Below are 26,250 nucleotides of genomic sequence, written 5' to 3' on the forward strand. Positions count from 1 at the left end.
GGACTTGGAACTTTCACTCTCAAGGCCTGGGTTCAATCTCTGGCCAAGGAACTAAGATCCCACAAATGACACAGTCAAAGAAAGGAAGGAAGAAAGAATCCAGTCCAGTTTGCAAGTATAAAAGAAAACTCCAAAGTTGATTAACAGGATTATAATCTAACATCAACAAAAAAAGTGCAAATATAATTTTTCTCTTTCAATTACTACTGTTTTTTTTTCTTATTTTTCTAGGATAATTAAAGTAAAACTAATCTATTTACATAAGACTTAGACTAAATATTTACATAAATACAATAAGAATAGTGATTGGCCATATAAATTCCTTTTAAGACTGCTTTGCTAGAACTTTTTATAAATTTAAACTTTCAAGGCCAGGAAACCAAACTAAAGTTCAAGCAAGTCCTTAAAGCTGTCTGATCATACCTGAGTCTATTCATATTTATTTCAAATGTTATTACAGTCAAAGCATTGTTTTTAATTACAATGTTTCTAATTGTCCTGTTACAGGATAGCAGATTTTTATTGAACTTATGTAAATACCTATGTTGCCAGAAAAGAACACTAAACAGTTTCCATATATTGGAGACAGGTAGGGAGAAAAAGTAAATGTTTCATCTTTGTTTACAAAGGTATATTTTATCAAATTGATGTAAGTCCAAATAGCTTAGGAGAAAACATTTACTTAAATCTGGAATAGGAAAATATTTGAGAACTGGCAATGTCGCCAAAAACAAGTCATAAGAACTGTAATTATCTTCCTCAGCTTATTCACTCTGATGTTATTAATTCTTATTCTTGAATCCTCTTTTCCTCCTTGTTCTAGATGAAACTAGGAAGAAAAGAAAATTACCAGTTCAGTTTTATGATCTTAAAGTTAGCAGAAAACTGCACTTGTCGAAGTTCTTTTCCATGAATTTTCTTTGAGAATGAAGCACTTTTGCAGGAGGGCTTTTGGAAAAGCATCAGAGTAAAACAATAATTCTCTGCAAATGACAAAGAGTTTAAAACGCCCATTATGATGAGAGTTCATTATAATGAAATTAATAAGGAAATTTGGTTATATCTGTGACAAACAACATTTTAAGATAATAACTAGAATTATGACTGATAGTACCAGGACACATCTTATTTCCAGGATAATAGCTAGAATTATAATAATAATTTTAAGATAATAACTAGAATTATGACTGATACTACCAGGACACAACATATTTCCAGGATAATAGCTAGAATTATAACAATAATTTTAAGATAATAACTAGAATTATGACTGATACTACCAGGACACATCATATTTCCAGGATAACAGCTAGAATTATAACAATAATTTTAAGATAATAACTAGAATTATGATTGATACTACCAGGACACATCAAAGTTCTAGGAATTTCATACAATTTCTGAAGCAAATCTAACCCATATAAACAAAACATAAAGAAGGCTTTGTGTTACTTATTTGACACTACTTCCCATGTAATTTTGAGACAGAAAGACAAGAGTATAGCCATTTTGGAAAAGAACTGGGAAACGGGCTTGGGCAAAACAAGCCTTAGAAGCTAATGAACAGAGGCCCTGGGGTCTGAGTCCCAGAGACAAGAATCAGAAATAAAATGTTAACTTTATCTCTGTTACACTAAGGAGTGTACCTAGAAATTCAACTATAAACTTTAACTTTATGTCTTTCGGTGTTTTCTTGCAGAAAATTCTCATGCACTCCTTTCCCCTAATAGAACCACTCCCTATTCCTGAAGCCATCTATTACTGATCTAGAAGTCTGATAATTTCCAGAAATTATCAGTGATCATGAGACACACTTTCCCTTTTTTAAAGTAACTTGCCCATTCTATCCCTCTAGTTGGCACTTTTGTTCCCACCTTTTCCTTTGAGCACACACTATCTCTTTTAATAAAAAGCTTTGCTTGTCTTAAAGTCTTATGGAAGCAATATTCATTTCTATGATATTGCTGTTCAAGAATCAGGAGAGGGCCCCTTAACCTACCAAATAAGCCTAAATAAACTCTCTACCTTTTTATAAGGAGAGAGAACAAATCTTTTGAAATGTTTTAGAGACCCTTTGGACATTATCAAAGCTACTTTGTGGTCAAAAAGGACTGCATACAGAATTTGATTCGGCGAAGTTTGTCACAAGATATCAACAAAGGTTTTAAAATACTTGGTTAAATAGGATCCTAGGTCACTGTGAAACAGCACTGAGTTACCCATTCAACTAAAGTGACAACAGAAAATGTTAAGGCAAATTCAGAAAGTTAAATAGCTTTCTTTTTAACTTTAGCTCTTTTAATGGAGAAGATTAGAATTTCTGAACACAGAAGCTTATTTGACAAAACACAGAATTCCTGTTTTTAAGAAGATGATTTTAAAAGGTAAGTAAAAACCTTTTGCAGTCTGTTATCGAGAGCAAACCAATAGCCCAGAAGACTTTGTTCTTACAGCAGAGAGAAAACCAAATGATAATTTTACAGCAGTTTATTTTTGGTATTAAAACCCTTATACTTAATTAAATTCCAATCTTAGCCAGTTTTGACTACACAAAAATATTCCTTTCCAAAGATTTCTCTGTCACGAATCTTCTTTTACTGAAAACACATATCCTACTTCCCATGCACATGGAAATGTTTTCCTTATTATTTCCAATAGCTTTAATCACATATATTAGAATTTTTAACTCTTAGAAATCTTTAATTTTGAATGAAAACTAAAAAGTACATGTTCATAACTATTTTTGACATTAGCATTCTGTAATTTGGCAAACATTATTTTTAAAATAATTTCTAGAAAAATGTACTTTCTGAAAGAAAATTTCTCTGCCTAGAATTAAGCATCAGTTCAGTTCAGTCGCTCAGTCATGACCAACTCCTTGTGACCCCATGGACTGAATCACACCTTGCCTGTCCATCACCAACTCCTGGAGCTTGCTCAAAACTCATGTCCATCAAGGGGTGATGCCATCCAACCATCTCATCCTCTGTCATCCCCTTCTCCGCCCAACTTCAATCTTTCCCAGCATCAGTGTCTTTTCCAATGAGTTAGTTCTTTGCATCGGGTGGCCAAAGTACTAGAGCTTCAGCTTCAGCATCAGTCCTTCCAATGAATATTCAGGACTGATTTCCTTTAGGATTGACTGGTTTGATCTCCTTGCAATCCAAGGGACTCTCAAGAGCCTTCTCCAACTCCACAGTTCAAAAACATCAATTCTTTGGCGCTTGACTTTCTTCATAGTCCAACTCTTACATCCATATATGACTAATGGAAAAGCCATAGCTTTAACTAGATGGACTTTTGTTGGCAAAGTAATGTCTCTGCTTTTCAATATGCTGTCTAGGTTGGTCATAGCTTTTCTTCCAAGGAGCAAGTGTCTTAATTTCATGACTGCATGAAATTAATTAAACATGCTTACTAATAAACTCAAATATCTTTACTCTCTATACAAGAGGGTGCCAAAAATAATATAAACCTATGTTTAGCAAGTAGTATTTCATTATTTTACCTGGGGGGGAGGGGGGAGAGATGATCTAGATATTAAATTGAAAACAGCTCTTTGCAGGAAGCAGACCTCTGCAGGAGGCCCTTTGGTCTTGTCATTTTAACAAAGCTATATTGCAACTAACTATTAAACAAGGTGCCAAGCTTTTGGTCACACAATATCTTGCCTAATCCATTGATTCTTTTCTTATATCAAAAAGTAGAAATGAAGAATTGGATGACTAGACCTTTTCCTCCAGGTCTTCTCCTCTAGTAATCTCATGAGCAAACTGTATGAACAAGACATACTCTAAAGAAAGATCAACAAGGAGTTGAGAAGTCTGCACACAATGGGAGATAGTAATGAATCTGACCGCTTACCTCAATGATTAACTGAGATTATTTTCCCTTTTTCCTTTTAAAAATTTTCATGGTTGAGCAGAATCTTCAGAGTTGGTTCTGGGACATGATTCCAACTTCTCCCCAGGTGGTTGGCCTCATAAACATTTCCAATCCTATCAACACTTGTCTTCTGAGTATTGGCTTTTGAGCTGCAAACAGATGAACCTCAGTTTAGTAACACAATGACTATGCACCACTTAATTTAATGAAGCAAAACTTTAAAGTTTCAGGTCACCAAAAAGATTTGAAGAAACCTTTATCTTACTTAGGCCCATGTAATTTGTTTTCAACAGTTTTATTTAGCTTACTTATAAAAATTTCATTATATCAGCTTCTTTTCTTGTTGAAAAAATTTATAAGAGAGAGAACATGAATTTATTTGACCAATAAACCAAAGATTAAGGAAAGTTGTATGTCTGTATTATTTTCAGTGTTGATAACTCTAAAGACATGCCGATTTTGATTAAGCTAGCAATCTTAATATTTACTAAAGATTAATCCTGGATCATGTGAACGTGAAAAGCATTTGGGATAGTTTCTGTTATAATTCATGTGAGCACTTGTTTTTAATCAAGTTAAATAGAACTTTTTGCAAATCAATTTTATCGATACCATCAGTTAGTTCCGATGCTCAGTCATGTCCAACTCTTTGTGACCCAATGGACTGTAGCACACCAGGATTCCCTATTCTTCACCAACTCCCAGAGCTTGCTCAAACTCATCTTCATCGAGTCGGTGATGCCATCCAACCATCTCATCCTCTGTCATCCTCTTCTCTGCCCACCTTCAATCTTTCCCAGCATCAGTGTCTTTTCCAATGAGTCAGTTCTTTGCATTGGGTAGTCAAAGTACTGGAGCTTCAGCTTCAGCATCAGTCCTTCCAATGAATATTCAGGACTGATTTCCTTTAGGATGGACCGGTTGGATCTCTTTGCTGTCCAAAGGACTCTCAAGAGCATTCTCCAACACCACAGTTCAAAAGCATCAATTCTTCAGTGCTCAGCTTTCTTCATAGTCTGACTCTCACGTCCATATGTGACTATTAAAAACCAAAGCTTTGACTAGATGGACCTTTGTTGGCAAAGTAATGTCTCTGCTTTTTAATGTGCTGTCTAGGTTGGTCATAGCTTTTCTTCCAAGGAGAAAGTGTCTTTTAATTTCATGGCTGCAGTCACCACCATCTGCAGTGATTTTGAAGCCCCCGAAATAAAGTTTGTCACTCTTTCCATTGTTTCCCCATGGATTTGCCATGAAACGATAGAAGCGGATGCCATGATCTTAATTTTTGAATGTTGATTTTTAAGCCAGCTTTTTCACTCTCCTCTTTCACTTTCATCAAGACTCTTCAATTCCTCTTCGCTTTCTGCCATAAGAGTGGTGTCTTCTGCATATCTGAGGTTATTGATATTTCTCCTGGCAACCTGGATTCCAGTTTGTGATTCATCCAGACACACATTTCACATGATGTACTCTGAATATAAGTTAAATAAGCAGGGTGACATTATACAGCCTTGACATACTCCTTTCCCAATTTGGAACCAGTCTGTTGTTCCATGTCTGGTTATCACTGTTGCTTATTGACCTGCATACAGGTTTCTCAGGAGACAGGTAAGATGGTATGGTATTCCCATCTCTTGAAGAATTTTCCACAGTTTTATTGTGATCCACACAATGGCTTTGGCATAGTCAATAAAGGAGAAGTAGATGCTTTTCTGGAACTCTCTTGCTTTTTTGATGTTCCAGTGGATGTTGGCAATTTCATCTCTGGTTCCTCTGCCTCTTCTAAATCCAGTTTGAAGATCTGGAAGCTCTCATTTCACATACTGTTGAAGCATGGCTTGGAGAATTTTGAGCATTACTTCGCTAGCATGTGAGATAAGTGCAATGGTGCAGTAGTTTGAACATTCTTTGGCATTGCCTTTTTTGGAGAATGGAATGAAAACTGACCTTTTCCAGTCCTGTGGCCACTGCTGAGTTTTCTATATTTGCTGTTATACTGAGTGCAGCAATTTCACAGCATCATCTTTTAGAATTTGAAATAACTCAGATGAAATCCCATCACCTCCACTAGCTTTGTTTGTAGTGATACTTCCTAAGGCCCATTTAACTTTGCATTCCAGGATGTCTGGCTCTAGGTGAGTGATCACACCATCATGATTATCTGGGTCATGAAGATCTTTTTTGTATAGTTCTTCTGTGTATTCTTGCCACCTCTTCTTAGTATCTTCTGCTCTGATAGGTCCCTACCATTTCTGTCATTTCTTGTGGCCATCTTTACATGAAATGTTCCCTTGGTATCTCTAATTTTCTTCAAGAGATCTCTAGCCTTTCCCATTCTATTGTTTTCCTCTATTTCTTTGCATTGATCACTAAGGGAAACTTTCTTATCCCTCCTTGGTATTTTTTGGAACTCTGCATTCAGATGGATATATCTTTCTTTTTCTCCTTTGCCTTCACTTCTCTTCTTTTCTCAGCTCTTTGTAAGGCCTCCTCCAACAACTGTTTTGTCTTTTTGCATTTCTTTTTCTTGAGGATGCTTTTGTTCACTGCCTCCTATACAATGTTATGAATCTCCATCCATTGTTCTTCAGACACTCTGTCTATCAGATTTAATCCCTTGAATCTATTTGTCACTTCCACTGTATAATCTTAAGGGATTTGACTTAGGTCATACCTGAATGGTCTGGTGGTTTTCCCTACTTTCTTCAATTTAAGTCTGAATTTTGCAGTAAGGAGTTCATGATCTGAGCCACAGTCAGCTGCCAGTCTTGTTTTTGCTGACTGTAGAGACCTTCTCCATCTTCAACTGCAAAGAACATAATCAATCTGATTTCGGTATTGACTGTCTGGTGATGTCCATGTGTAGAGTCTTCTCTTGTATTGTTACAAGAGGGTGTTTGCTGTGACTGGTATGTTCTCTTGGCAAAACTCTGTTACACTTTGCCCTGCTTCATTTTGTACTCCAAGGCTGAGCTTGCCTGTTACTCCAGGTATCTCTTAATTTCCTGCTTTTGCATTCTAGTCCTCTGTGATGAAAAAGTGAAAAGAACGTTGTTTTTTTTTTTTTTTCTTTTTTTAGTGTTAGTTCTAGATGTTCTTGTAGGTCTTCATAGAATCATTCACCTTCAGCTTCTTTGGCATTAATGGTTGCAGCATAGACTTGGATTACTATGATATTGAATGGTTTGCCTTGGAAATGAACAGAGATCATTCTGTCATTTTGAGATTGCATCCAAGTACTGCATTTCAGACTCTTTTGATGACCCTGAGGGCTACTCCATTTCTTCTAAAGGATTCTTGCCACAGTAGTAAATATAATGGTCATCTGAATTAAATTCACCCATTCCAGTCCATTTTAGTTCACTGATTCCTAAATGTGGATGTTCACCCTTGACATCTCCTGCTTGATCACTTCCAATTTACCCTGATTCATGGACCTAACATTCCAGGTTCCTATGCACTATTGTTCTTTAAGCATCGGAGTTTACTTTCATCTCCAGTCACATTCACAACTGGGTGGGTTTTTTTGCTTTGGCTCAGCCTCTTTATTTCTTCTGGAGCTATTTCTCCACTCTTCTACAGAAGCATATTGGGCACCTACTGACTTGGGGAGTTCATCTTTCAGTGTCATGCCTGTTTGCCTTTTCATACTCTTCATGGGGGTCTCATAGCTCAAAGATTTTGTTGGGTGTATTGTTTGACGGGGAAACAGAGCCTTGCTCCAAGGCTGCTCTTGACTGTTTTACCCAGGTCTCACATCACCTCCTTTCCCTAATTAGCAACTGCTTGAATCTCACTGGATCTCAGGGAAGGTTGTGGAGGATGAATGAAGGCTCTTTCCTATTACCAAAGAAATAGGGGAGACAGAAAGGCCTTGTACCCAGGGACCCCACAGGACTTTGCACAATGTCAATATCAATTAAGATAGGTGTCCATTTTTCTTTGTTTAATATGGGAGCCCTTGCTTTCAATTCTACTTCTTAAGTAACTGATCTTGTCTATTTGCGATATTTTCCATAGTGGGCATTGAAATTCTAGGCTGTCTTTAATGACATTTTTGCCATTTTTGTAGATATTTACAATCTTCCAGGACTAGTTCTTAGACATAAAATAAACAAGTGTGCTGAAAGATGGCACACTTGACTTTTTAGAAATTATGGATCCTATCTTTATTATTATTATTACTATAGCTAAGTCTTTGGGTTTTTCAGAGCCAGATTAATACTTAAGAGGAGTGTGTCATGGGGTTGGGGTTGCATGGTGTTTCACGGTGTACCTCACTGCAAGGAAATTTTCTTGAGGTTGGCAGGTGGCCTGGTATCAATCTAACTCATTCCATGACCCACTTATCCTGAAATAGGAGTCTTGGAATTAGGTGGAAACACTCTTCACAGCCATTAAGTGCTCAACTGTGCCCACCAAGTTTTGCAGCTTATTTTGACCTCTAAGATTCCAATTAGCAATTAATCTTTACCTCATGTTCACTCTAACAGAAACCAACAGCAATGAAGGAAATGGAATTGGGGACACAATGAGTAGCCAAAGAACTAGGGGGGAAATTGAACCAGAAGATGTCAACTGGGCTTCCCTGTTGGCTCAGATGGTTAAGACTGTGCCTGCAATGCTGGAGATGTGGGTTCCATTCCTGGGTCCAGAAGATCCCCTGGAGAAGGGAATGGTTACCCACTCCAATATTCTTGCTTGGGAAATCCCATAGACAGAGGAATCTGGAGGGCAACAGTCCAGGTGGTCACAAAGAGTCGAAAATGACTGAGCGATTAAGCACATACACAGAGACATCAATTAATGGTGACTGTGGATTGATTCCAAACAAACAAACAAGGACTGTGGACTAAATCATCAGCAGTTCTCAGCATGGAATCTGAGACAGACGAAGGCCTGGGGTTTGGAAGTTACTGAATACTTTCCAATAGAAGTCCCTGTGAGCACTGCCAACAATTCCAATGGAATGCTGAACTGAGAACAGGGTTGAGCCAACAGACTTCAGAAGTAAATGGGTATTGCAGATGAGGGGCTCCACATGGACGTGAGACTGTAGTTCTACTGACAGTTGCCGTGTGGATCTTGTGACAAAATTAAGGGCCGGGGTTTCCACTAAAACACCTGGGAATTGTAGACTGAAAAGAGAAATAGACTGGGGGTTTGACACAAAGAGAGCAAAGCTCAGAACTTACCCGCGGCCTCAGAAATGGCAGAAAAGACAGTGAACTCAGAGCAAACACCAGTGAATACCAGGTTTTTCTGGTGGCTCAGACAGTAAAGAATCTGCCTGTAATGCGGGAGACCGGGATGGGAAGATCCCCTAGAGAAGGAAATGGCAACCCACTCCAGTATTCTGGCCTGGAGAATTCCATGGACAAAGGAGCCTGGCAGGCTACAGTCCACCCAGTGGCAAAGAGTTGGACACAACTGAGCAACTTTCACTTTCACTCTGAGTTCACGGAGTACCACACTTCTGTTTCTTGTCCCTGTACACCATCAGAAGTTCATTTTGGATTCCACCACTGCCACCAAGTCTGTTAAACAACAAAATTTCAACCAAGTAAATTGTAGTATTTTTATTTTTTAATTAATTAATTAAATTTTTTTTTTTTTTTTTTTTTTTTTTTTGGCTGTGCTGGGTCTTCATTGCAGTGCATGGACTTCTCTTGTTGCAGAGCATGGGCTCTAGAGCACATGTGCTCAGTAGTTGTGACTTGCAGGCTTAGTTGCCCTATGGCATGCGGGATCTTAGTTCCCTGACCAAGGATCAAACCCATGTCCCTTGCATTGAAGGTGAATTCTTCAATTCACTGTTGGACTACCAGGGAAGCCCCCAAGTAAATTCTAAAGATCTACTTGGCTTTACTGAACAATTCTTGGATCAAGCGGCATCGCATCTGGCAAGTACAAAGGAATTCCAAACAGTTAAATGGCTCAGTGATGAAGAATCTGCCTGCCAAGCACAAGACACAGGTTTGATCCAAGGGTCAAGACAATCCCCTAGAGAAAGAAATGGCAACCCACTCCAGTATTCTTTCCTGGGAAATCCCATGGGCCAAAGAGCCTGGTGGGCTATAGTCCATGGACTATAGTCCAAAGACTTGGACATGACTTAGCAATTAACCAACAACAAAGACAGGGAAAGGTATTTTAAATGCAAGACAAGAAAAAGTGAATGTTAGTCACTCAGTCTATCTGACTCTTTGCGACCTCATGGATTGTAGTCCACCAGGCTCCTCTGTCCATGGAATTCTCCAGGAAAGAATACTAGAATGGGTTGCCATTTCCTCCTCCAGGAGATCTTCCCAACCCAGAGACTGAATTTGGGTCTCCTGCATAATAGGTAGATTCTTTACTGTCTAAACCACCGGAGTGGCCAACAAGAAAGTCATAAGCAAAAAAGATCATTTCAGGCTTAGGTAACATAGTTATGGGGGACAGATGGGGTTTGTGGCAGATTATCTCATATTTCTTTGAAGGATGGAAAGGATTACCCATCAATGCTGACCATAAAATTACACACTGACGGCTTAGGATAGCGTTCCTGGGGAAATCTTTACCTACAATTAGGTTAAGTAGTAAGTATTGGTTTTAGCACAAGTGACTCCATTTGGGGACTTTTTTTTTTCTTTTTCTTTTTTAACATAGATGTTGATAATCAATAGCTGCATTGGATGGACCAGGCTGGTATCTTAATATCATATAAGGTGAGCCTACTAAACATTATATTTCTCCAGATGTCCTGCAATAGGAACTATAAAATATTATTTATGTAATCTTTTTGCTAAAAATTGACCTAGCTTCTAGTTCTAACAATCAGCTTACAAAAAATAAAGATAGAAAAACATGTTAAACTTAACCACAGGGATGAATTAGCAAAATCCAGAATTTTGAAAACTCTTCAGGATAATTCCATATCTTCTACAACAAATTATAAGTTTAAAAAATGAGGGATATGGAATTTATCAACACGCTGCTCAAGGAAGGCCTTTGGAGAGATGACTCTGAAGGACGAGGGGGCTTCCTCCTGCTATAAGCAGGGTAAAGAGTGTTCAGGCAGAGGGAACTGCACGTATGAAGGCCCTGGGGAGAGAAGAGAATTCAGTATTCTTGAGGAGCTGAGAAGAGAATCCTGTGGCTGGAGCACAGTGAGCAGGGAGCTGGGGAGTAAGGCACAGTGATGGTCAAGGAGGCCGGGAGCAGAGAGTGACACCTGCAGTGTCTTGGGGATGAAAGTAAGGAGCTGGATTCTGCTGCGCCTCTGAGACCTGCGTTGTGTGAACACGTGTGTGAAAGCTCTAAGCCAAGGAGAGTGGAAGTAGAGATCCCCAAATGCTTCTGACTGCTGCAGAGCATTAAGCTCCAGATGTTTCAAGTGGTTCCATGTGATAATTAGGTTATGAAAAAGTCTCTGGCAAGCAAAATTTGTATGCTTATAGTATTTCTCCTAAAGGATAACTATTATTCACTTTTCCTGATTACAGAAGATAACTAATTCCTGTTAATAGTACAAGTCTTAGCCTTGGAAATGCAACCACACTCAGCCACAGTGGGACAGCAAAGTAAAACCAAACATGTCAGCCTTCAGGATTTACAACTGGAAAATATGTTTCTATGTTTAGTTTTTGATACCAAAGAAGCCACATTTTCAACTATTTCAACCCCATCATTCACCCTGTGTACCAACATCATGGATCCTAAATAAAGCATTTAAAACTCAAAAAAAAAAAAAAAACCTTAAAGTATATATCAATAAAATGCAATGTGTGGGCCTTGTTTGGATTCTGAGTGAAAGAAAAAAAAAAACTATAAAACAAAACTTTATGAGTCATCTAATAAAATGTGAAACTTTTAAAATGATTTACCAATATTTGATAATGATAATGTGTGATTATTATGACTTGTTCAAGTGTTATAGTGGTACTTTTAAGAGTCCTTATCAAAAAAAAAAAAAGAGTCCTTATCATATAGAGATACATAAAGAAGTATTTATGGATTAAATAATATTATATTTAGGTTTGTTTAAAAGTAATGCAAAGAGAGGAAGGAGGGGGGTAGGCTATAAATGAAACAAGATTGGTCAGTTGACAATTATTCAAGTTGGGTGATAGATTCATGGGGTTCATTATACTCTTGTAGCTATTTTTATATATGTTTGAAAATTTTCCCATAATGAGGGAGAAAAAGACAGAGATTGAGAGCCAGACAGCAAGAGAGAGCCAGACAGCCAGACAGAGAACAAAGAAGTAAAAGCAACAAGTATAGATAATATTTTGAGAAATCATGCTACCAAAAGAAAAGAAATGAAGAGGTGGAGGAAGACAAATGGCCTAAGATATTTTTGTTTTAATATGGGAGATATTCTCATGTGCTTGTGGCTGGCTGTCTTTCTCTACTACAGTCCTACTTCAAAAAGAGGAAGAAATTGATCATGTGGGAGAGAGGAGGAGTGATTGAAGTACAGTTCTTGAGTAGTGGAGAGAGGATAATGTCAAATGCACACTGGAGAGACTGGTCTAAGCAAGGAACTTGGACAGCTCATTCACTGGAAGGAATATAGAAAGTGTGGGCAAAGTTGAAAGAGTATCGGTTGATTAAACATTAGGGGTTTGAGGACATTCTTTTCTGGCTACTTTCAAATCTCAGTGAAATAAGAGGAAGGAAGGAGAAGTAGAGGTTTAAAAAAATAGAGGAATGTATGAAATGGTTATCTCCAGTTACAGAAATATAGTGGGCCTTCCAGGCAGTAAAGAAGGGTTCACTTGCATTTTTAAAGTCCATCATCAAGTATCATCAACTTCCAAAATGTATTTCTCCAGTACTGTGTTAAGTTGCTCTTGCGCAGGCACAAAATAGGCAGAGAGCAATCTGGAGCATGGCAGAAAGCTGGGTTTTGCCAGAGTAATATTGTGAGGAAGAGTAGTGCGAAAGAGTTGAGTAGTACATAGAATCTAAGATGGGCAAGATTTAAGTGAGGGCATGAAGAAGCTGATGCTCAAGTTAATGAACTGAATATTTTAGTGGATTCCAGAAATTACTCCCATACTAGTTGCAAGTTTGGGGGGGTTCCCCACACCCCCAAACCTCTGACTAACTGACTACAAACTTAGAAGATTTCACAAACATCTCATGCTTGTTCATTCACTAGAATAATCAATATAATTCATAAAAGTATTAATTTATGATTAAATTTTTATTATAAAGAATATAGATCAGGACCAGCAGAATGAAGAGAAACATAGGGTAAGGACTGGGAGGATCCCAACTGCAGAACATCTGTGCCCCCTCTCTGTGAATTCAGAGCATGTCACCCAGCCAGCACATGGATCTGTTCATCATCCAGGAAGGTTCACTAAGTTTTTATTGGGGTTTCATATGTAGGCATTCAATTCAGTTCAGTTCAGTCACTCAGTTGTGTCCAACTCTTTGTGACCCTGTGGACTGCAGCACACCAGGCTTCCCTTTCCTTCACCAACTCCTGGAACTTGCTCAGAACTCATGTCCATCAAGTCGGTGATGCCATCCAACCATCTCATCCTCTATCATCCCCTTCTCCTCCCACCTTCAATCTTTCCCAGCATCAGGGTCTTTTCCAGTGAGTCAGTTCTTTGCATTAGGTGGCCAAAGTTTTGGAGTTTCAGCTTCAGCATCAGTCCTTCCAAAGAATATTCAGGGTTGACTTCCTTTAGGATTGACTGGTTTGATCTCCTTGCCACTGTCAAGAGTCTTTTCCATTACCTCAGTCCAAAATCAATTCTCCGCTGCTCAGCTTTCTTTATGGTCCAACTCTCACATCCATACATGACTACTGGGAAAAACCATAGGTTTGACTAGACGGACCTTTGTCAGCAAAGTAACGTCTCTGCTTTTTAATATGTTGTCTAGGTTTGTCATAGTTTTTCATCCAAGGAACAAGTGTCTTTTAATTTCATGGCTGCACTCACCATCTGTGGTGATTTTGGAGCCCAAGAAAATAAAGTCTGTCATTGTTTCCATTGTTTCCCCATCGATTTGCCATGAAGTGATGGGATCAGATGCCATGATCTTCATTTTTTGAATGTTTAGTTTTAAGTCAACTTTTTCACTCTCCTCTTTTACTTTCAACAAGAGATTTTTTAGTTCTTCACTTTCTGCCTTAAGGGTAGTGTCATCTGCATATCTAAGGTTATTGATATCTCTCCTGGCAATCTTGATTCCAGCTTGTGCTTCATCTCGCTCAGCATTTCACATGGTGTACTCTGCATATAAGTTAAATAAGCAGGATGACAATATACAGCCTTGATGTACTTCTTTCCCAATTTGGAACCAGTCTGTTGTTCCATGTCCCATTCTAATTGTTGCTTTTTGATCTGCATACAGGTTTCTCAGGAAGTAGGTTAGGTGGCCTATTATTCCCATCTCTTTAACAATTTTCATGACTGGACTCAATCTCCAGTTCCCTCTTCTCTCCCTAGAGATAGGCTAGCTTCAAAACTCCAGCCCTGAAATTGTAACAAAAAGAGTCAATTTTGACTCTTCCATGCTAGATCTATTTGTCTTTAAACCTCTTTTTTTCCCCCCTACTTTTGTTATTATAATCATACATAATGGCCTGTCACAGAGAATACTGCCCCTCTGCCTGACTGTTAAAGTGCCTTTGTTCAGAACCCTGTCCACCTGAAGATGGTAGGAAGCAAGAAATTAACACATCTCCTTGCCTGAGGCTTGCCATTCATGGAGATGTTTGCAAGATTAAATGGCCTTTTCTTACTTTGTTTCCTCACCTCTCCTCCATCACTGACCCACAAAAGAACCTGGCATACAGATTCTGACAAGATAGTTATTTTAAGACATTAGTCTGCCATCTTCTCAGTCAGCTGGCTTTCCAAATAAAGTCATATTCCTTGCCTCAACACTTTGTCTCTCATATTCATTGGCCTCTCTTGTGGTGAGCAGAGGGAGCTTGGACTTGGTAACAAGTTTGTCTTAGCCAGCCAGGAGCCTTGCTGCTCACGGCTAGCTGGCCCCAGTCAGGGAGTATTGACTAGAGGCTAGCAGCTGGGACCATTTTTCCTAAGGGCCTTTCCTTCAAAATTCCCTGAAGTGGCACTGGTCACCCTGGCACTTGGCAGTTGAAGCAAGGAATCAACAAGCTCATTCAAGTCAATGGACTCAATTTTCTAGGGTACTACCCAATTCACTAGTTGGTTCATCTGTTTGTGATTTTGTGTGCCCTTTTGTGTTACAAGTTGAGGGACTTGATTTTGTAGGGTAAATCACTCTGGTGTGCACACTCCATTGTGCAAATTACCCCCTCAATTTGGGCTTTTCTTTCACAGGACAAACCAATTTGGTTGGGGTACCCTGTTGGAGGGGGAAGTGTTGTTGGACTACCTGTGTGGGAACTGGTTCATTGGAGAACTAGCTCTTGTTGGGCTAAGTCTACCTAGTTGTAATTAGTTCATTTGTTTTGTAGGGTAAATTTATTTACCTGAGTTGGAACTGCTTCATCTGTGCATTGATGCTGGAATTTGTCTGTATCGAAATTTGCCTATGTCTTTTGTGTTTTGGTGTTATCAAAAACTGGGAAATATTCCATCTGTCCCAAAGGAAAGCTCTTTGAGGCATATACTAGGCATATATTAGGATTAGAAGAGCAACAGACCCTGAATGGCTCACAATATACAATCTTACAGTTAGAAGTGCTTTATAAATGAGAAGGACACTCTGATAAGGAGAAGGCCTGGGACTTCTCTTGAACTTGAGGCATCTGATTCCAACTTCCCCTATAGGAGCCCAGGGTAACTTTGACAGTGGGGAACTTCAGCTCCAGTTTGGGGACCTCCACCTGGGAAGGAAAACTCTGACCTTTTGGTGAAAGGTCACAGGTCTAGTGGGCCTGGGAGTTACATTAATGTGTCTTTCTGGCTGGCTAGGTTTTGGTTTATTCTGGTTACTTTGGTAACACACAGACATCTGGTACTGTTTTCTTTAAGGCTTCCTCTACTTTTTCTTGTTTCTTTCTCCTTGAACCCTCTGTGAACAGGCAAGTGACTGTGGAAGCAATTTAGGAACTCTGGTCAGGGTTACTCTCCGGTGAGTTCTGAAGGCCCACAGCTCACTGTGCCCCAGTAGCTGCCACCCAAGTGGGTGAGGGATCTCTTTTCTTCATCCTCCCATAAGCTGAGGGTCAGGTCAATTTTAATATCATGCAGGCACAGGTCAGGCACTTAAAAGCTATTAGGGTGCCTGCAGCTTGAAGACTCCCATGATAGGATAAGGGGAATATGGAACAAATCAGGCTCTTAGAGCACCTGCCCCCAACAAGACAACTTTCACACATCATGTCAGGCACATATTTGTTAAAGTAGAACACTGAGTCCACTGCCCCTCCCTGCCACCTTCCTGGTAGGATTACAAGACAGATTCCTGAGCCTCCCTTCCCTGTCTTTCCTGTTGCCTTAGCCTCTTTCCCCCTCCATTCAGATTGATTTGTGGGAGCCTGGGTGTTGTCTCTGGGCCTTCTTTGGAGGCCTTCACCCCTAGACTAGAGGAGGAGAGGTGGAGATTTCCAACATGGGTGGATGGGTATGTCAGTCTTTCGGCAATCTTGATTTCAGTTTGTGCTTCATCCAGTCTGGCATTTTGCATGATGTACTCTGCATATAAGTTAAATAAGCAGGGGGACAATATACAGCCTTGATGTACTCCTTTCCCAATTTGAAACCAGTCTGTTGTTCCATGTCCAGTTCTAACTGCTGCTTTTTGACCTGCATACAGATTTCTCAGGAGGCAGGTCAGGTGGTGTGGTATTCCTCTCTCTTGAAGAATATTCCAGTTTGTTGTGATCCACATTTGGAAGGCAAAGGGCTGCTACAATCTCAGCCCCAGAGATGGCATCTTCCACCAAACTGTGAGCAGGCTCCCAGCTGCTAACCACATCTTCCTGAGATCCTGGATGGTTAACATCTGTCAGGTGGGTTGCAGCCTGAGATCAGCTCTCCAAAGGAGACATATGGCACACATGAGATGGTGCTCTCGTGGCACACCCAGGAAACCAAGCGGCCGGGACTGGGGAGGTGATTAAGATGCACAGTCCACCTGGACAGTGTGCTCACCAAATACCTGGTCACCTGAGCTGCTCAGACCTGGGAAGGGCACAAAACGCATGCACAACCCACAGAGACTGAGCCAGAATTGTGTTGGTATCTCCTGTGAAGGTATGGGTCAGCAGTAGCCTGTCGCAAGGGCTCTGGGTGCAGCAGACCTGGGTATGGCATAAGTCCTCTTGTAGGAGGTCACCATTAACCCCACCATAGAACCACAAGAACTTACACAGAACTGGGGAACAGACTCTTGGAAGGCACAAACAAAACCTTGTGTGCAGCAGGACCCAGGAGAAAGAAGCAGTGACCCCACAAGAAACTGACCCAGACATAACCATGAGTGTCCAGGAGTCTTCAGTGGAGGCGTGGCTAAGTGCTGGCCTGCGTCAGGGTCAGAGGCACTGAGTTCAGCAGTGTGTGCATGGGACCTTTTGAAGGAGGTTGTTGTTATCTTCATTACCTCCACCATAGTTTGGCCTCAGGTCAAACAACAGGGAGGGAACACAGCCTCACCCTACAACAGAAAATTGGATAAAAGATTTACTGAACATGGCCCCGCCCATCAGAACAAGACCCAATTTCCCCCTCAGTCAATCCCTCCCATCAGGAAGCTTCCATAAGCCTCTTATCCCTATCCATCAGAGGGCAGACAGAATGAAAACCACAATCACAGAAAAGTAACCAAACTAATCACATGGACCACAGCCTTGTCTAGCTCAATGAAACTATGAGCCATGCCATGTAGGGCCACTCAAGACAGACAGGTCATGGCAAGAGTTCTAACAAAACAAGGTCCACTGCAGAAAAGTGAAAGTGAGGTCGCTCAGTCGTGTCCCACTCTTTGCAACCCCATGGACTGTAGCCCACCAAACTCCTCCTTCCATGGAATTTCCTAGGCAAGAGTACTGAAGTGGGTTGCCATTTTCTTCTCCAGGGGATCTTCCCGACTGAGGGATCAAACCCAGGTCTCCCACATTGCAGGCGGATTCTTTACCCTGTGAGCCACCATGACTGTGATGGAATGGCAAACCACTTCAGTATTCTTGCCTTAAGAACCCCATAAACAGTGTGAAAAGGCAAAAAGGTATGACACTGAAAGATGAACTCTCCAGGTTGGCAGATGCCCAATATGCTACTGGAGAAGAGTGGAGAAATAGCTCCAGAAAGAATGAAGAGACAGAGCTAAAGCAAAATCAACACCTAGTTGTGGATGTGACAGGTGATGGAAGTAAAGTCCAATGCTGTAAAGAGCAATACTGCATAGGAAACTCAAATGTTAGGTCCATGAATCAAGGCAAATTGGAAGTGGTCAAACAGGAAATGGTAAGAGTGAACATTGACATTTTAGGAATCAGCAAACTAAAATGGACTGGAATGGGTGAATTTAACTCAGATGACCATTATATCTACTACTGTGGGCAAGAATCCCTTAGAAGAAATGGAGTAGCCATCATAGTCAACAAAATAGTCCAAAATGCAGTACTTGGATGCAATCTCAAAAGCATCAGAATGATCTCTGTTCGTTTCCAAGGCAAACCATTCAATATCACAGTAATCCAAATCTATGCCCTGACCAGTAATGCTAAAGAAACTGAAATTGAACTGTTCTACGAAGACAATACATTAGAATATGTAATGAACCCATGCACCTTTTCCAAGGAAATACTCGAGAAAGAAGTAGCAATAAATTTATAAATGACAGTCATCAATCAGATGAAATAATTTAGATGAAGTTTGCTTCTCTCAAAGAGATGGGGACTGAGCAAGTGGTCAGGAAGGAAATACAATGTACTTTTAACTTTGTATGAAAAATAATGTTCAGTTTCAAGCTGCTGAACATAGTTCTGTTGTCACCACATAAATCCTTTACTTCAAATTACTATCCAAATGCTTTATTAAAACTCTACTTCTGGTCTTTGTTTTGAAACCTGTTGCTTTTATTGCCACTTCCTGACTGCTGTCTTCTGAAGCTTCTACTTCTTTCCCACTGTCCCCTGACACCTGACATCTCAGTTGCCCTCGTGCTGCCCCCTGAAGCCTTGACTGCCTTTCCACTGTCCCTGGACGTTGCGATATCCTTCTGTGATCCTTACAGCTCTGGTTGCAAAGTCATCTTAGGAAGAATGTGATTTGTTCTATCTGTCAAAAACCCAATTTTTAATCCCTCTTTTGTAGACTGATGGGTTTTACATTGCTGTACCTAACTCAGGATTCAAATTTGGAAATAGAAACTGAGGCTTCTCTGTGTCCTTGTATGTATCTCTGTCTTTAGATAACATTGCTATGGTTGATTTGTAAAAGGGCTCTATTTAACTGGCTTAAATAAAAATAAGAGCTTACAAAGCAACAATTCTAAATATAAGAGAAATAAAGGTAAATAAATTTCAGGTTCACATAAACTGGGAAATATTCAATACTAAATTAGTACCTGGTATTTATGTTTAATTGACCTAATAGACAGGTCTTGCATCATCAACATGCTTAATATTTCTACTGGAGGAGGGCATGGTGGCAACCCATTCAGTATTCTTGCCTGGAGAATCCCATGGACAGAGGAGCCTGGAGGGCTCATGGGGTCACAAAGAGTTGGACATGACTGAGCAGCTAAGCACAGCACATAATGCTTTTATTGTGCCTAGGTTTATTGTAAGCTAAGTAAGGTCTTATTATATCTGTTCCAAACCTGTCAGCAAGGAAAGTAACCCAATGTGAAGGAACTATTGAGGAAAGAAAGTGCAAATGAGAAAAGAGTTTTGAGTGAACTTTTAGAAACATATGTTTTAGATCTCTCCAGATATTCTACAACTTGAAAGCTAAAATTTTTAAATAAGTTAAGTGATGAAAAGTTTATGGAAAATGGACCCCAAAAGGGTTTTGTACATGATCAGTCAGGAATGACTAAGTTTAAAAGAAGTTTAATTAAATAAATGAACATTTAAAGTAAGCTGGTGTAAAATGTAGATGTGGCTTTTCTGTCAAAACAGACGTATTTTCTGAAAATGCTAAACTGCCTTTGATAACAGATTTTAAGTTTATTTACCTTCTAAGTAATCTGTATTTGCCTTTGAAATCTTTTATTGTCACTTTGGCTAAGTTTCACAATGACCTATGATCCTATTGTAATTAAAAAAATTTTTTTTTGGTGTTCCTTTGACAAAGTCTCCCAAATTGAATTACAGTATGTTCCTTTGACCTCCACCTAACTTCAGGGTACTTCAAAGGGCCCCTGAACTATCCTAAAGGGAGATATTGTATTAATTAGTTTCACTTGGTATGTTAAACCATAAGGGAGTTGTTTTCAAATGAGTAATAAATTTTAATTTATATTATATGATAAATGGTACAGGTATTCTAGAGATTATATAGAGTTCTAAGAATCTGATAGAGTGCCTGACGAACTATGGATGGAGGTTCGTGACATTATAAAGGAGACAGGAATCAAGACCATCCCCATGGAAAAGAGATGCAAAAAAACAAAATGGCTGTCTTAGGAGGCCTTACAAATAGCTATGAAAAGAAGGGAAGCAAAAAGCAAAGGAGAAAAGGAAAGATATTCCCATTTGAATGCAGAGTTCCAAAGAATAGCACGGAGAGATAAGAAAGCCTTCCTCAGCGATCAATGCAAAGAAATAGAGGAAAACAATAGAATGGGAAAAACTGGAGATCTCTTCAAGAAAATTAGAGATACCAAGGGAATATTTTATGCAAAGATGGGCTCAATAAAAGACAGAAATGGTATAGACCTAACAGAAGCAGAAGGTATTAAGAAGAGGTGGCAAGAATACACAGAAGAACTGTACAAAAAAGATCTTCATGACCCAGATAATCACAATGGTATGATCACTCACCTAAAGCCAGACATTCTGGAATGTGAAGTCAAGTGGGTCTTAGGAAGCATCACTACAAACAAAGCTAGTGGAGGTGAGGGAATGCCAGTTGAACTATTTCAAATCCTGAAAGATGATGCTGTGAAAGTGCTGCACTCAGTATGCCAGCAAATTTGGAAAACTCAGCAGTGGCCACAGGACTGGAAAAGGTCAGTTTTCATTCCAATCCCAAAGAAAGGCAATGCCAAAGAAAGCTCAAACTACCGCACAATTGCACTCATCTCACACGCTAGTAAAGTAATGCTTAAAATTCTCCAAGCCAGGCTTCAGCAATACATGAACCGTGAACTTTCAGATGTTCAAGCTGGTTTTAGAAAAGGCAGAGGAACCAGAGATCAAATTGCCAACATCTGCTGGATCATCAAAAAAGCAAGAGAGTTCCAGAAAAACATATAGTTCTGTTTCATTGACTATACCAAAGCCTTTGACTGTGTGGATCACAATAAACCGTGGGAAACTCTGAAAGAGATGTGCATACCAGACCATCTGACTTGCCTCTTGAGAAACCTGTATGCAGGTCAAAAAGCAACAGTTAGAACTGGACATGAAACAACAAACTGGTTCCAAATAGGAAAAGGAGTACATCAAGGCTGTACATTGTCACCCTGCTTATTTAACTTATATGCAGAGTATATCATGAGAAACCCTGGGCTGGAGAAAGTACAAGCTGGAATCAAGATTGCTGGGAGAAATATCAATAACCTCAGATATGCAGATGACACCACCCTTATGGCAGAAAGTGAAGAGCTAAAGAGCCTCTTGATGAAAGTGAAAGAGGAGAGTGAAAAAGTTGGCTTAAAACTCAACATTCAGAAAACTAAGATCATGGCATCCGGTCCCATCACTTCATGGTAAATAGATGGGGAAACAGTGGAAACAGTAGCTGACTTTATTTTTCTGGGCTCCAAAATCACTGCAGATGGTGACTGTAGCCATAAAATTAAAAGACGCTTACTCCTTGGAAGGAAAATTATGACCAACCTAGATAGCATATTGAAAAGCAGAGACATTACTTTGTTAACAAAGATCCGTCTAGTCAAGGCTCTGGTTTTTCCAGTGGTCAGGTATGGATGTGAGAGTTGGACTATAAAGAAATCTGAGTGTCAAAGAATTGATGCTTCTGAACTGTGGCATTGGAGAAGACTCTTGAGAGTCCCTTGGACTGCAAGGAGATCCAATCTTGCAACGAGATCAGTCCTGGGTGTTCATTGGAAGGACTGATCTTGAAGCTGAAGCTCCAATACTTTGGCCACCTGATGCGAAGAGCTGACTCATTTGAAAAGACCCTGATGCTGGGAAAGATTGAGGGCAGGAGGAGAAGGGGATGATAGAGGATGAGATGGTTGGATGGCATCACCGACTCGATGGACATGGGTTTGGGAGGACTCCAGGAGTTGGTGATGGACAGGGAGGCCTGCTGTGCTGCAGTTCATGGGGTTGCAAAGAGTCGGACATGACTGAGCGACTGAACTGAACTGAACTGAAGAATCTGATATTTCCTTGTAGAATATTATCAATCATAATTCTATAGTTTCACTCTGATGCATTTGCAAAAAGGCCTCTTCTTCAAGATTTATAAAAATGAATTTTGGATAAATACAAGTTTCTAACTGAAATGAAGTGAGCAAAATTTTCTCAGTCATTTCCAACTCTTTGAAAGCCCATGAACTATATTATACAGTCCATGGAATTCTCTAGGCCAGAATACTGGAGTGGGTAGCCTTTCCCTTCTCCAGGGGATCTTCCCAACCCAGGGATCTAACACAGGTCTCCCAGACTGCAGGTGTATTCTTTACCAGCTGAGCCACAAGGGAAGCCCAAGAATACTGAAGTGGTAGCCTATCCCTTCTCCAGTGGATCTTCCTGACCCAAGAATTGAACTGGGGTCTCCTGCATTGCAGGCAGATTCTTTACCAACTGAGGTATTGGGGAAGCCCAAGTTTCTGACTATTAGACCATAATGCTGAACTAAGTAAGAAATTGAAGAACTCCAAAAAAAGAAAAAGAAAAGAAAAAAAAGAAATTGAAGAATTCTAATGGGAAAGCTGGTGACTTCAAAAAGCTGTTAACCAAATGGATTGGTTAGATAGGATTGAGTAACCTGGTAAATATGGTTGTAATGTTAATGGTTTCTATCTAAAAGCATTACTGGTTTAAATCTGTGTTTTCAAAGTGTGACAAAAACATCCTTAAATTAATTATGACTTACAGTAACTTGGTAAATTATACCTTTTGTGAGCAAAACTGAAACATTCATCTTTTTCTCTCTACCTGGTTGATCGTGCCAGTGACATACCCTTGTTCCAAAGATTAAGCCATGTACATCTAAGTACACATGGTTGGTACAGTGAAACTGTGAATAGCTTATTAAATCCAGTTATGGCCCCTTGGTCTCTCAATTATTGCAACTGGATTACAACTAATGATACTAATCATTGTTTAAATTTGTTCTTTGTTTTCAAATTGTAGTTTGTTGTCTCCCTGCCACACTATGTCATCATCAATGTTACCCTTGACATTGCAATGTTAATGCAATACTTAAATCCTGCTTAATTTATAAGATCATTATCTCTTACAGTAACCAATGTATAATCAGCCTCCAACAAAACTTCTGTTTTGAGAAAATCACATTTATAACATAAAATAATTGCAATAATGTGACTCTAGATATGGGAAGAAGCAAACAAGGGAAAACGTCTTCTTGATTATAACTAGAATCCAGAGAATCTTTAATTATTGATAGGGCCTGGTCCAAAAGTTAACACCTAGAGTAGCATATCAAGAATTTTCGCATGATCTAGGATGAGTCTCCCAGTGCAGTGGAATAAAATTTGATCATGAAACATCTCCCAAACACTGGTCAAATTCCTGACCAAGATGGGAGGAGCTAAGAAAAATGGAATATTTTCTGGCATCAGTGGTTGCAGTCCTCCAATGTGAGCTTGTGAGCCCCAAGGAAGGGGAATCAGACTGCAGTTACTTCCTATGGCAAACTCTGATGAAACTCAGAATACAGGATTACAGGTCCCAGATAGCTGAGGTACATGCCAATGAAATAAATTTAATGGGAAAGCCCTGACTCTTGCATCTCCTTACACATAGAAAAGCACCAAATTTCTTAAGTTGAAATGCTGCCTCCTGGATTCGAAATTCAGTATTTCTAAGTCTACAGGTAAAGTAGACATTTTCCAAAGAGGAAAGAAGAAATCTCAAATTTGGAACACTGACACCGATGGCAGACACTCTCAGAAAGATCTTTCTGATGCAACAGTTAGATGGGTCACTGCCCCTCTTCCCACAATATTGTGGAGGGGAAATTGACGATGGGAATTGTAACAGGAAAGAGTCTATTTGACTCTTCCATGCTAGATCTGTTTCTCTAACTTTAACCCTTGTTTTTGCCTCTTTTGTTGTTATAATAATATATAATGGCCTGCCTCAGAGTCGCTGATAGCTGTGACATCCTTGTTTATGGATATTCTATTTCACACAATGCACAAGACAGACTCTACAGCAAAGAATTAATTCTCTGATGCCAAACACAGGTGCTGAGTCTGAGAAACCTTGATCAAATGTGTAAGTGGAATCAGTACTCACCAATAGTCCTTTTCAAACAGCTTCTCCCTAATGTGTATTCTTTAAAGTTTTTCTTCTTAACTGAATTCAAAATGTATGGGTATTTTTTTTTTTTTTTTCCATCATGAGGGCTTTTAAAGACTGTGTTCCCTTGCCTAGTTGACAGTACCTTTCCATTGACTTTATATGGAGACAACTTGGCTGGGTGTAAATTTCTTGTGTTAAATTTTATTTCCCTTGGAAAACCATAGACCTAGTTCCACTGTCATGTGGTGTTAAATATTACTATGGAGAAGCTCAAGGTCAACCAAGTTCATTTGTCCTGGTATGTGCCTGTTATATAATAATTTAAAACAATTTATTGGTGCTTGTCTCTGATTCCTAAGTCCTTGGAAACTTGTGGAATTTTCTGAATAACAGAAGTGCCTTTATTATTGATGAATCCCTTAAGTTACACCTGAGTTTATGCTACCAAGACTTAGGATGAAGGGTTTGATCACCATAGAAATCACTAATGTGATTTTGTTACTGCATCCAAGCTTGCTCTTCTCTCTACAAGACAGGCCAAGAATATGAGAGAAGTGTTGAGGCAAGGAATATGACTTTATTTGGAAAGGCAGCTGACTGAGAAGATGGCAAACTAATGCCCCAAAATACCATCTTTGGGGGGTCTGGGTGTCAGGTTCTTCTATAGATCAGAGATGGACACAGGTGAGGAAAGGAAGTAAAAAGGTCATTTAATTTTGCAAGTATCTTCTAGAATGATAAGCTTCAGGCAGATGGATGTATTAATTTCTTCCTTTCCACCATCTAGAAGTGGATAAGGTTCTGAACAAAGGCACTTTGAGTTTAACCGTCAGGCAGAGAATCAGGATTCTCTGAGGGAGGCCATTATGCATGATTATATTAACAATAGCAATGAAAGCAAGTCAAAGAAAAGTTCCAATATGGAATCAGAATTGATTCTTCCTTGCAACACAAAAGCAAAAACAATGCCCAGTTGTGGATGTGACTGGTGATGGAAGTAAAGTCGAATGCTTAAAGAACAGTATTGCACAGGAACATGGAATGTTAGGTCCATGAATGAAGGTAAATTGGAAGTGGTCAAACAGGAGATGTCAAGAGTGAACACCAACATTTAGGAATCAATGAACTAAAATGGATTGGAATGGGTTAATTTAATTCAGATGACCATATATTTACTACTGTGATAAGAATCCTTTAGAAGAAATGGAGTAGCCCTCAGGGTCAACAAGAGTCTGAAATGCTGTACATGGGTGCAATCTCAAAAACAACAGAATGATCTCTGTTCATTTCTCAGGCAAACCATTCAACATCACAGTAATTCAAGTCTATGCCCCACCACTAATGCCAAAGAAATTGAAGCTGAATGGTTCTATGAAGATGTACTAGAACTTCGAGAAATAACACCAAAACATAGATGTCTTTTTCGTCATTGGGGACTGGAATGCAAAAGTAGGAAGTCAAGAGACACCTAGACTAACAGGCAGGTTCAGCCTTGGAGTACAAAATGAAGCAGGGTAAAGGTTAACCGAATTTTGCTAAGAGAATGCACTGGTCATAGCAAACACCCTCTTCCAACAACACAAGAGAAGACTCTATTCATGGACATCACCAGGTAGTCAATAGTGAAATCAGATTGATCATATTCAGTATCAGCTACGTTGCTAATATTGAAGCTGGCAGGTGCCATTTTGAAATTCCCTAACCCTGCTAGCACCTGTAACTGCACTCAGCCAAGAGCTCTGCACACATCTGTGCCTCAGTTGGGCCTCATACAGCCGAGTGATAAC

General features: G+C 39.6%; 1 protein-coding gene across 4 annotated transcripts in view; it reads left to right on the forward strand.

Annotated features, from left to right (window-relative positions):
• The window catches only part of ACSM3 (acyl-CoA synthetase medium chain family member 3), a 102,505-nt gene that overhangs the window by 15,522 nt on the left and 60,733 nt on the right, over positions 1–26,250 (forward strand). The window contains exons 2-3 of one of the 4 annotated variants that reach the window (XM_065924455.1): positions 2,294–2,384; positions 16,648–16,843. The exons of 1 other annotated variant lie outside the window; for it this stretch is intronic. The gene's annotated coding sequence lies outside the window, so the exon portion shown is untranslated. Of the gene's footprint in view, positions 1–2,293; positions 2,385–10,579; positions 10,596–16,647; positions 16,844–26,250 lie in introns of those variants that run through there. 2 more of the 4 variants (XM_065924456.1, XM_065924459.1) reach the window with 2 other exon arrangements.

Source organism: Muntiacus reevesi, chromosome 2 (assembly GCF_963930625.1).
Source record: "Muntiacus reevesi chromosome 2, mMunRee1.1, whole genome shotgun sequence".
NCBI lineage: Eukaryota > Metazoa > Chordata > Mammalia > Artiodactyla > Cervidae > Muntiacus > Muntiacus reevesi.